Here is a 12,859-nt window from a genome sequence, read left to right on the forward strand (position 1 = left end):
AAAAAAAAAAACTCGTGTTGTGATGAGATTTCGGTTTATAAGTTAATTCTCCTCACAGCCACAGAAGGTACAATTTAAAAACTAGCCCACCTCACATAAAATGATGCTCAGTGTCACTCATCATCAGGGAAATACAAATCAAAACCAGACTGAGATACTACCTCACGCCGGTCAGAGTGGCTAAAATGTACAAATCAGGAGACTCTAGATGCTGGCAGGGATATGGGGAAAAGGGCACCCGCAGCCCCTCTGGAAAACAGTGTGGAGGTTCCTCAAAATATTAGCAATAGAATTCTCCTATAACCCAGCAATAGCACTGCTAGGAATTTACCTAAGGGATACAGAAATGCTGATGCATAGGGACACATGTACCCCAATGTTCATAGCAGCACTCTCAACAATAGCCAAAACATGGAAAGAGCTTAAGTGTCCACCAACTGACAAATGGATCAAGAAGATGTGGCTTATATATACAATGGAATACTGCATGGGAATGAGAAAGAATGAAATCTGGCCATTTGTAGCAAGGTGGATGGAACTGGAGGGTATTATGCTAAGTAGCATAAGTTAGGCAGAGAAAGACAGATGCCATATGTTTTCACTCCTATGTGGATCAGGAGAAACTTAACAGAAGACCATGGGGGAGGGGAAGGGGACAAATAGTGGGGGAGAGGGAGGGAGGCAAACCATGAGAGACTCTTAAATACTGAGAACAAGCTGAGGGCTGATACGGGTGGGGGTGAGGGGAGGGGTTGGTGGTGGGCATGAAGGAGGGCACTTGTTGGGATGAGCACTGGGCATTGTATGGAAACCAACTTGACAATAAACTATATTAAAATAAAATAAAAAAGCATACTCTGAATACATTTTTAAAAACTGTAAAAAAATACAAACTAGTCCACCTAACTTTCAATGATTTAGAACTTGTAGTTTTAAAGGGAAAGCAGGAGATTGGTCAGAAATGAGAAGATCAAGCCACAGCTTCCCCATCACTCCTTCAGAAAGTTGCTTTCTTGCTCGTTCTTCCTTGATGGCCTTGATGACACACAGAGCCCAGGTCATTTAAAGGCCAGCAGCTTTTGTGTGACGCCAAATATATATCCGGATGGGAAGTTGGGAAGGGCAAAAAATTGATCAGATGCAGGCAGCCTACTAGTTAAAACAATCAGAAACACGAATTTAGAATTAGAAGCTTTGCTTCCTGCCACCTGCCAATGGCTTGGGATGCAGCTAAGGACTATCAGCCGAGGGTATTCTAAATGTCCTCAAACTCTCTCTCCCTCTGACCCCCTTCTTGTGCTCTACCCCCCCACAATCCCCTCCAATGATACCAGTGGACCAGGACATCTAGTCTTCTGTTACCTGGTGGTCCCTCAGTTTCCAAATTATCCCTTCTGGATCTCCACCTCATCCCACTCCGTGGAAAAATCCAGTTGATAAGGGACAGTCCATCTTAGCTGGTTGTTAAAAGAAAAGTACCCAAGGAAACAGCTTCATACTTCAGCGTGAATAACTGCTTGCGCATGGGTGTTAGGTGTCGCAGGGGTGTTTTGTTTTTGAAAAGTGTAGCTTAGTAACTCACACGGGTGACTGTTATGGAGGAATTTTAAAAGAGGATTTCCCCTCCTCTCTCAGGTTTCCACATATTCATCCAACAGGCATTTCAAAAGCTCCTTGCCTGTGTCAGAGACTGTATTAGGTGCTGGAGTTATAAATATTATGCCTTTAAAGAAAACGGCTGTCAGTGTAGGGGACAGAGAATGGTGATACATTTTGATGGAGGCTATAATAATGACATAATGTGAACATTTATCAGGACTTTCATTATAGGAGATATTAAATGTCCCTTTTGAGTCCGTTGAACTCAGGAGTTTCCAGTTCCACCCGCAAGCATCCTCCACTAGCGGGTAACCTACGGGACAGCAGAGGCCGTTGCCCCTGTGTGTGCTGTGCCTCCCCAGTGCCAAAACCAGACCAGGCAGGTAGAGGCGTTCAGTGACAGGCCCCTGAATGAATGAATGAATGAATGAATGAATGAACCAAGTCCCCAACATGGTGAATATGGATGGGACTACAGTTCCATGGGGAGTGAGGACTTTCCATGGCCTGTGTACACGTGCACGTGTTCAGTCCGCCCCCTCTGTTCTAGCAAAAGCCCCCCTCTCCTGTGGCATCAGCACCTTGCTGTCTGTTAGATTATTTTCATCAGCCTGCCTTTCCTCTCCAGCTCATGTCCCTTTTTTTGCTCCCCTTTGGAGCAAACCTCAAAAGTCGTCTGCACCTGCTACCTCCAAATTCTCGTGAACTCTGTCAAGTTCACGTCAGTCAGCTCTCACTCTGGTCCCCCCACCAAACCTGCTCCCGCAAAGCCCTCCAGTGCCCTCTGTGTTGCAGAGTCAGTGACTCCTAATGCCCTTTCTGCTTCCGTGGTGGCAGTGTTAGATGGGGTGACCTCTCCTTCCTCCTCGCCGCGGCCTCTGCACCTGGTTTCCACTCTGGTGTCGTGTCTAGCTGCTTATTAAACACTCCTTATAGTGTGCTGTCCTCTGCTGCTTCCCTCTTTAATTTTTAATGTTTATTAATTTTTGAGAAGAGAGAGAGAGAGAGCACAAGTGAGGGGAGGGGCAAAGAAAGAGGGAGACACAGAATCTGAAGCAGGCTCCAGGCTCTGAGCTGTCAGCACAGAGCCCGACGTGGGGCTCAAACTCACAAACTGTGAGATCATGACCTGAACTGAAGTCAGACGCTTAACTGACCGAGCCACCCAGGCACCCACCTTCTCTGAGTTCTTGAAGATGGTTTTTTTTTGCAGATGGCCGCATTCAGCCCTACCCCACCTTTTCTCCTGTCGTCCCCAACTCTTTCCATCCCTTTTACTCTTCTCTTCTTTTTCCTTTCTGTACACGCTTTTCAACCTGTAACATGTTACATAGTTTATTTGTCATTGTGTTTATTTTGCATGGATGGCCTGTCCCTCTGCCCCTTGTGGGAGTGTGAGCCCACAAGGGTGGGGGTAATTGTCTGTTCCGTTCACTGCTGTATTCCAAGTGTAGAGATCAGTGCCTGGCACATAATGGGCTCTTAGTAAATAGTTGTTGAATAGTATTTATTATAAGTAGCCATTTATTAGTGAACGTTTTCAGATATGATGATTTTTGTTTCTCTAGATCTCAGATAATGTATACTAGGAAAACAAGGATGCCCTGAATCTATTAGAGGCATCAGGGAAGGTGTCACAGGGAACCTGTAATCAGAGCTGAGTCTAAAGGAGCAGAGGAGAAATTCATGGGATGGAGAAGGGCTGAGGGGAGGGGAGTCCAGGCTGAAGAACCTGTTTCATGCAGGAATGAGTTTGAGGCACGTGGGTTAGGATTGGCATTAGTTCAGTGCAGGTGGGGGGCAGTGACAGGAGAGAGGCTAAAAGACTGCGTAGCCATCTGCAAGATTCAGATTAGCAGAGCCCTACCCCAGCAACAGCAGTGCCCTCCTGACCTGGAAGCCTCCAAGACCTTCCTTCCCTACATTGCTTGGGTGAGGGGGCCGGGGGTAGCTGAGACCTGGGAGCACAGAGGAGCATTTACATTCTTCACTGCCTGGTGTATGCACAGCCTTATGGGGCCTGAGTAACGATGTGTGTAAGAAGCTTCAAAGCAGCGTGGTGATAAGACCTTCGAAGGGGGTGGGGCGGGGGGAGAGAGAGAGAGACAGACAGACAGACAGACAGACTCTCAAGCAGACATGGGGCTTGAGCCCATGACCCCGGGATCATGACCTGAGCCGAAATCAAGAGTCGGATGTTCAACCAACTGAGCCACCCAGGTGCCACGAGAGTGTCCACTTCAAGTGGAGAGATCAGGGAAGACTTCATGGAGGCAGTGACAGTTTGTGTCATTCTTCGTCAAAAATCGGGGGTGGGGTGGAGAAGGAAACTCCACAGCAGGAGTGTGTGGACACTCCTGGATGACAGCCTCTAGATGAGCATCAATCAATGCGAGCAATCTGTTAATTGTATAAGTAACAGTTGTTTCTCAGGCAGCCACAAAACCCAGCCCTAGCAGATGTTGTCAAATGTATCCATTTTGTCCTATAATCTTTAAATAATCTTTTTATAAAGTACCATCTGAAGTAAAGACCTAATCCATCCTCCTTGGTAGGAGGGGAATTATCTTTCTGATGGTATAAAATAATCCTTTTAGGTGACATGAAACCAACTCTCAGCCTAAATCCTTTCTTTTTCCTCCCCCACAGGTGCCATCATTACTGTTAAGAACTGCATTTAAGAAATAAGCAGGAAGACTGGAGGGGTTATTTTGAGCCTCAAATAGTATTAAGTTGGAACCTGAATCTTCTGAAATGACAGCCTGGGTCCTGAGCGGCTGTGCTGAGGATCTTACTTCTCTCCGGTGGACGGGAGCCTCTGTGTCCTGGGTGAGGAGCTAGGGGTCCTGGCCCACTCCCCAGAGGCTCGGCCCTTAGAGGCACTTGGGACAGTGAGAGGTTAGGTGGGGAAAGCGATTCAAGATGGCCTCAGCGAAGAAAGTACTGGCTTTAAGGCATTCTAGAGGTGGTGGCAACAGAGATAATCCACTTACTGATGCTTTCCTTGGAGGGAAAGATGGCTCAGGTGGGGAGGATGACACACAGCTTAGAAACAGAGACCCTTAGTTCAAGATCTAACTTTGCTGTTTACCAATTGTGCAGTTTGGGGATGTCACTGTATTCCTCTTTTATTTTTTTATTGTTATTTTTTTAGTGTTTATTCATTTTAGAGAGACAGACAGACAGAGCTAGAGTGGGGAGGGGTAGAGAGCAAGGGAGACACAGAATCTGAAGCAGGCTCCAGGCTCCAAGCTGTCAGCACAGAGCCTGATGCGGGGCTCGAATCCATGAACCGTGAGATCATGACCTGAGCCGAAGTCGGACGCTTAATTGACGAAGCTGCACAGGCGCCTCTGTATTCCTCTTTTAGAATCTGTAAAACAGGAGCAATGTTAGGAAAGGCCTCTCTTGCAGTACACACGTGGGAGAAAGTTGTAAATGAGGACACCCAGGACAGAGAGCTTAAGAGCCATATGTAATGGCGCAGGTCAATGTGCTGGTGAGGTCTGGAGCTGAGGGCCCTTAAAACCCTGGGGCCCTCTTCCTGTTATACTAAGTAAGCTTCCGTTTTGTGGAATAGCTTGAGGACTGCAGAACTGAAACAAAGAGTTGATTCAACTATCATTTGCATTCTTTTCCTGGTCATATCATGCAGACGAGTGCTCTAGAGTCCCTCCGTTGATTATTCTCTCTCCTTATACTTAATACCATACATCAGTCTAGTCACTGGAACAAGATTTGTTGAGCACATGCCATGTGTCTATCGGGGAAGACATGCTGTATGTAGTACTGGGGACTCAAATAAGAAAGGCTGCCTCTTCTTAAGCAGTGCACAAACCTGTACTGGAAGAGCATATGATACCATGTGATCTTATAAGAGACGTTTGCATCAAGCTCATCATTAGAGCTATTTCTTGTTTTCAGGAGGAGGGTATGGGGGAGTTGGGAGGGGCTCCACAGAGGGAGTGAAGAGAGGGAGTGAAGAGAGCTCTCAGTAGGTGGGTGCTGATGGGAGTGCGTGCATACCTGTGTGTTTGTATGTGTGTGTGTGTTCAGAGACAAGGGGCAAAGGAGGGAAGGGCATTCCATGAGAGGGAGCAGTGAGTGCAAACACATGTTGGATCTGCTGCCCTGTTCAGCGTGGCCAGATGGGGTGAGAGCTCTGGCCTGGCAGACACACTGGGAAGTTGGCTGATGCCAGAACACAGAGGTATCTCATGGCCTCTAAGGAGTTAAACTTTCTCCTGGAGCTCCTTTTAAATCCTTCTAAACAGGGGAGTGACATTATCAGATTTTAGAAAGATAATTCTGGTGGCAGTGTGCGGCACAGATGGGAGGGGGGAGAATTGGAAACGGGGGGAACCCTTTTCTGCAGAGACTGTGATAATCCAGGCAACGGATGATGAGCGCCTGAGTGAGGGCAGGTGCATCGGAATGAGGATGAAGTGGATTAGAGAGGGGTTTAAAAAAGAGAGTCAACCTGGTGACTGATGGGGATTCTGGGGAAGGGAGTGAAGGGGGAGGGGCCAGAAAGCACCTGAGGTGTGTGGTTTGGGCGGCAGGGGCGGATGATGGGGTCATTAATCAGGGACTAGGATGAGGAGGAGGTTGGAGTGAGAGAAGAGGGGACAGCATCAGGAATTCTGCTTTGGGTCTTTTGAGTCCGGAATTCTGGGAAGAGGTGTCCAGTTGGCAGTTGAAAATGGGTTCAAAGTTCAGGAGAGGAGATGTATGTTTTCTCATGACACAAATACTTATTGAGTGTCTGTTATATGTAGGGTGGTCTTCTAGTGTCTGGAGATACAGCAGTGACTGTGACGGACAAGTGTCTCTACTTTCATTCCCAAGGAGGGAAAACAAATAAGAAACTAGTGGACAGATGCAAACTAAGACAGGATAACATGACAAAGACTGCCTGGGGGGAGTACATCAGATGGGGTTCAGGGCAGGCATTTAAGAGGTTAGTATTTGTACCAAGATCTGAATAATGAAGAAGGTCCAGCCATGTGAAGACCTTGGAGGAAAAGCCATCCAGGCAGAGGGAACAGCATATGCAAAGGCTTTGAGGTGAGAACGAACATGGCATGTTCAGGGAAGAGAAAGAAGGCCAGGCTGTTTGGAATGTAGTGGGTAAGGGAACGGAAGGTAAGGCATGAGACTGGTCAGGGTTGGATCGCGCCACAGAATGAATGTCAATCAGATGAGACTAATCTGCATGGTAACAAATCCCCCTCAAGTCTCAATAGTATATAATAGAGAAGTTTACTTATTGCTCACACTACATGTCCATTGTGGGTTGGCTGCAAATTTTCTTTGTTTCAGGACCCAGGTAGACGGGACAGCTCCTACCTGGGACACTATCGGTTTCCTAGTGGAGGGAAAAAAGGATTATCTGAGGGCCTTACAGCTTCTGCATGGAAGTGGATGTGCCACTTGTCTTGGCCCAAGCAAGTTACATAGTCAAAAGTGATGTCATCAGGGGTGGGGATGCATAATCCTTCCACAGAGAGGAGCAGCAGGTGTTGAGATCAACAGTGCTGTCTTCCGCATAGGCTATTAAGGAGGCTACTAAGGAGATTAGATTTTATTTTAAGGACTATAGAAAGCCATTAGGTTTTTAGTTGTTGTTTTGTTGTTGTTGTTGTAGTTTACTTAAGCAGACAGTATTGTTATGGGTTGCCAACGTAGGCTAAAAGGTAGATCAAGAATGGAAATAGGAGTTACGAGAAGCAGGGCGATCTGGGAAAGTATGTGCCAGATACGAGCACGTGGCAAGGGAGCCCCTTTAGGGTAGAGCCCTGGAAAGACTATCAGGACAGGGCCCTGTGACTTGGCCTGTTAGGCTCTCGTGCGTATCAGGCACTAGTGGATGGTCTTTGGACAAGGCCCCCTGGAGTAGCAGTAGTCTGCCCATGATCACAGCATTGCTGTCTGAGTCTCCTAGAGAAAGGTGTGGGTGGTGAAAACGGGAAAAGGAAAATGGCACCTAAATGCTAGTGAGAGTGGACCCTGAACCATAATAGAGGCTTTTGTAAATCAGCCTGGAGGAATCCCACAATGATGGCTTTTGTTCTCTCCTCCCCACACCACATGCCACAGGAAAAGATTCAATCCTTGGTCATGAATCTTTTTTCTATATGGGAAGGAGAGAGAAGGCAGAAGGCAGGATGGGTGGTGTGCTCAAGGATGGTGGGCTCCCAGGGCATTATGCCCCTTCTGCCACCAAGCTGGAGACAAAAGAGAAAGGAAAAAAAAAAAAAAAAAGCAAGACTGACAAAGAGCTCCTAGTGCAGTGTAGACCAGGAGCAGAGCCCCAGCCCACCTGTAGGACGGAGCCGCTCCATCCACAGGTAGTCCAGTCCAAACTACTAAAGTGGTGAGTTTGGATCAGCCTTCCTCTTCTGCGGGGCAGGCTGAGGAGGGGGTGAACGGGGAGCTTCCCTTCCCTCACATGCTGTCTCTTGCCACCTAATCCATCCACTCCAGGAGAGAGAATGGAGAAAGCCAGGCAGAGCAAGAGAACTTTGACATTTTAAGTTCTCCTGCCAAAGCTCCCCCTGCTGGTGGCTCCATTGCAGTTACTCAGCGTGTGTTTGAAACATGCCAGAGGGTCGCAGAAGTGGGGGTGGAGGTGGGGGACACATGGCCAAAATATCCAGGATAACTGACTTTGCTGCCTGGGAGTTTTCTTTGAACATCAAATCTTCACTTCTCTTTTTATAAGAGAATATCACAGCTCTTCAAATAAAATTATAAATGTCTCATGGGCAGAGCCCATAATTTGGACTTGTTTGGACCTTCACCCTTCCCCATAAGTCCAGCACAGGCCAGTCAAAAACAAGTTAAAAACTTCTATGAATGAACAAGTGAGTGACTGAATGATTTCCCTGAAGGCTTACCCAGAAACAACACCTGTGATCCGGCTCTCCCACTTGCCACGGTGTCGGTGATGAACTTCGTGCCCATATTAGAATGCAGGTGGAGAGAAGGAAATTTATTATGCTGTCAGAGAGAGAAAGCAATAATCTAGGCCTTCTGATTCTCTTCCTGCTGGCCGGGCCCCATGGCCAATGGTTAGAGAATGACAACGTGTCTCTGCTTCTTCTAGGTCTCAAGGAACTTCCACAGGCTCAGGCCGTTACCCATGGAACTGGCCAGGGAGAGCCTACCTGTCAAATTGGCTGGAACGTGGCAATATAAACTCCTGGTGAGTCCTTCTGTGACACCCTAGGGCTTTGGTGACAGAGGTAATTAATCAAGACACCAATGTCAAAATTAAAGTGAGGAAGAAAAGTCAATTAGCGATTGAATAGCTATGAGGAGACAGATTTTAATGAGGTTCCCTCTAGTTTGCACTGTTTCTTGCCCCTTCTCGTTAGGCGTGGTCATGCTTCCTTTTTCTGAGGACTGTGGGGGTCAGGAAGAGGGAGGGACGAGGGGTGTCTCTCTATACTCCGGGGTGGATGGGGTGAAAGTTCTCTGTTGTCTACGATATGCCAGGGCTCCATACAGATACAGAATTATTTTCGGCAGGGTGTTCATTTCCATTTGCAGTTTACCTCTTCAGGTCCCCTTCAGAAGGCTTGGCCGGGCTCCCGAGAGGAGACCTGAGCTGAGAGGGGGAGACACAGGCAGGCCAGGAAGGCTGGAGCCTCCAGGGAGGCATCACCTGCCACCAATCCACCCTCCACAGCCTCCTTCAACTCTGTTTGCTTCTACAGGGAGACAGGGAGATTATGATGTTTCACAGGCGTTCCAAACTCTTGTCATGATTAATAAAGGTCTGGCAGGAACCAGAACTGGGATGGCTTCACAGGCTCGGGTGTTGGGGACTCAGGGAGGAAAGATAGGTGTAGCTATTTCTCCAGCTGCCTCAGTGACACCAGGAGCCCTGAGAGCAGCAGAGACCAGACTGAGGGTCTCTGCTTCCTGCACTTACTCAACAGATTTACTGATCTGGGACATGTGGACAGTGTGACTGGTAGTGCAAGGTCAAGGGACAGGAAGTGGAGCATGAATAGCTAGATGAAATGCCGTGGGGGAAGCTTCTGGCCTGGGGGACTGCTGCATTTCCCTGACCTTGACTTGGGCCAGGATTGGGCCCAGAGCTTTAGGAGGGCTTGAGCCTGAAACTGGGATCTAAGTTTATCATTTCTTTTTATCACAAATAATACCTGTTCACTGTAGGGACAGCAGACAAGGAAAACGAAGTTTGACATTATCTTACCACCCAGAGACTAACCGTTGCTCGTCTTTTCAGATGTTTTCCAAGTAAATGTATTTAATGTTTTACATTAATCAACATAACGTTTAGCTGTATATCATCATTCCATCTGGTAGGCATAAGTATTTAGGTCTTTGGAAAGGCCTATCCCGTTTGTTATTTTCACAAATCAAAATCCAGTCACATTTACTTTCTAAAAATTAAAAACTATCAGGTAAGACTGAGGTCCTTTTATATAGAGGAAAAATTATGAAAGTGTAATCATGGGTTTCTTGTGCAATAAAAAGAATTTAAACAAAGAAAATGGTAGAAAGACATAAACGATAAGAGAATAACTGGAGAAAAATAACTTGTTCTTAGACAGAAAAATTCAATATTACAAAAATATCAAGAAAAAAGGAAAGCTGGGGCACCTGGGTGGCTCAGTCAGTTAAGTGTCCGACTTTGGCTCAGGTCATGATCTCATAGTCCTTGGGTTTGAGCCCCGCGTTGGGCTCTGGGCTGACAGCTCAGAGCCTGGAGCCTGCTTCAAATTCTGTGTGTGTCTCTCTCTCTGCCCCTCCCTCGCTCGCTCTCTGTCTCTGTCTCTCAAAATAAAATAAAGGCATTAAAAAAAAGGAAAGCTAAAAAATTGAAAACATATTATTATTATTTTTTTTTTTTGAGAGAGTGCATGAGGGATAGAGGGAAAGAGAATCTTAAGCAGGCTCCACACCTAGTTTGGAGCCCGACGTGGGGTTCAGTCGCATGACTGTGAGATCATGATGAGCTGAAATCAAGAGTCGAATGTTTAACCAACTGAGCCACCCAGTCACCCCATGCAAACATTTTATTTTTTTACTCAGAGTTTTTAATGTTTATTTTTAAGTGAGAGAGAGAGAGAGCAAGCACAGGAGGAACAGAAAGAGAGGGAGACAGAGAATCCAAAGCAGGCTCCCCGATGTCAGTGCAGAGTCTGATGTGGGGCTTGAACCCACAAACCGTGAGATCATGACCTATGCCAAAGTCAGATGCTCAACCAGCTGAGCCACCCAAGCGGCCCATCCATGCAGACATTTTAGAGGAAAGAAAATATCAAGATGCAGATAACCAAGCTGAAAAGAGAAAATACTTCTACAGGCCCAGCATACAGGCCCAATGATAATGACTTATCATTATAGTTTTTTTCTTTCTAGTGCTTTTCTCATGTATGGTTTTTTTTTTAAATTTTTTTTTTTAATTTATTTCTAGGAGAGAGAGAGAGAGAGACAGTGTGAGCAAGGGAGGGTCAGAGAGAGAGGGAGTCACAGACTGAAACAGGCTCCAGGCTCTGAGCTGGCTGTCAGCACAGAGCCCAATGCGGGGCTCGAACCCACAAACCGCGAGATCATGACCTAAGCAAAAGTCGGACGCTTAGCCGACTAAGCCACCCAGGCGCCCCTCGTGTATGTTTTTTCAAGGATGTGAAGGCTTACAGCATAAACATGTCTTTAGCTTGTTTTGTAATCATGATAATATGATTTTCATGGCTAAAAATATTGCATCAAGCATATTTATTGCACATTGTTTAATTATTATCTAGCATTGGATTTTGAAGCACTTCAGAGTACCCTATTACAAAAATACAATGGTTAACATTTTTGTGCATGTCACTTTTTATTATTTTGAATTTTCTGAGGAGTGTATTTGCCTAAATGAAATTGTTAAAACATTTGGACTTTCAGGGCACCTGGTGGCTCAGTCGGTTAAGCATCTGGCTTTGGCTCAGGTTATGACCTCATAGTTCGTGAGTTCAAGCCCCCTGTCCAGCTCTGTGCTGACAGCTCAGAGCCTGGAGCCCACTTTGGATTCTGTGTCTCCCTCTCTCTCTGACCCTCCCCCACTTGTTCTCTGGGCCTCTCTCTTTCTCTCAAAATAAACATTAAAAATTTAAAATGTTTGGACTTTTAATATTTTAAATATTAAGATAAAATTTAATATTTAAAGTTTGGACTTCATTAATATTCCAAAATTTGCTTTCCAAAATGATTGTCCACTTTACAGGAGTATAGGTTTCATTACTCCCTCAGCAGCCTAAGATAGTATTAAAATTTTTTTTATTGAGGTGTAAGTTGTATGAGATGTCCATATTTTAAGATATCAGTTTGATGAGTTTTGACAATTATATATTTTTAAAACCACCTCCCCCCACAATTATAGAATATTTTCATTGCTTAAGAAAATTTTTTTGCCTATGCTGGACTTCACAAAAACAAAAATGATAACAAAGAATTATATATGCTCTAAACTGTATTAATCCATTGTTACAATTTTTTTGTTTTAAGTAGAATTAGTGGTCTTTTAAAGAATTAATGACATGCCCATTTGGTTCCTTTTTTTATAGTCATCATCTCTCTCCAAATTCCCCATTTGTTCACGTGTACTTACTCTGTTTATTTCACTGTCACTATCTAGACAGTTCTAACATCTGAGCCATCTCTGGGTCTTTTTCTATTTACGCTTCCTCCTTGGGCCCTATCACATTGGCTTGTATCTTATGGTCTTCTTAATTCCTTATTTATGTTTGGCACTGTGTGTAAGAAATCACTAGAGACTGAGGTAAAGAGTATTTACCCACCGGAAAGGTTGTGTGCCTTCCATTAGTCTGCTAATGTGAGGGGCGGAGACAAATGAAGCCGCTCTCTGAGCAGGACATGGATTGGTTGCAGCTTTAGTCTGATTCAGTTCGCCACTGGCTAACAAAGTTTTGAGGATGGTACCAAGGCTCTCTTCATGAGGGCTTGGGCTCTGAGCAACAGTGAGACTCAAGAGATCTTTTTGTGCTTCCCAGTTCTGTTGCTGGCTCTCTGAAGCACAGGAGGCTTTCTGTCTTTCTGCTTTGCAGCCAGCTGTGGCCGTGAGCATTAGGTCTTTCCCCCAGGTTTCTGCAACTTGAGAGACCTCTCTTCATCCTCTGCCCTGCTCCAGGTCTTAGGGAGGCCACTGTGCTGCACTTGGTGGAGACCCTGACTCCCTTGAAGGGGTTTCTCAGCCGTCCATCTTACTCCCAGTCTTTAG

The 12,859-nt window shown here is 45.9% G+C and overlaps 1 long non-coding RNA gene across 2 annotated transcripts in view; it reads left to right on the top strand.

Moving 5' to 3' along the window:
- Nucleotides 1–12,859, top strand: part of LOC120238716 — a 232,792-nt gene that overhangs the window by 126,102 nt on the left and 93,831 nt on the right. Inside the window, exons 1-2 of one of the 2 annotated variants that reach the window (XR_005530298.1) lie at nt 4,367–4,428; nt 8,708–8,806. This is a non-coding gene — a long non-coding RNA (uncharacterized LOC120238716). Of the gene's footprint in view, nt 1–4,366; nt 4,429–8,707; nt 8,807–12,859 lie in introns of those variants that run through there. The other variant, XR_005530293.1, reaches the window with a different exon arrangement.

The sequence above is a fragment of the Hyaena hyaena genome, unplaced genomic scaffold, assembly GCF_003009895.1.
Source record: "Hyaena hyaena isolate Hyena2069 unplaced genomic scaffold, ASM300989v1 scaffold_8, whole genome shotgun sequence".
In the NCBI taxonomy this organism is placed as follows: Eukaryota; Metazoa; Chordata; class Mammalia; order Carnivora; family Hyaenidae; genus Hyaena; species Hyaena hyaena.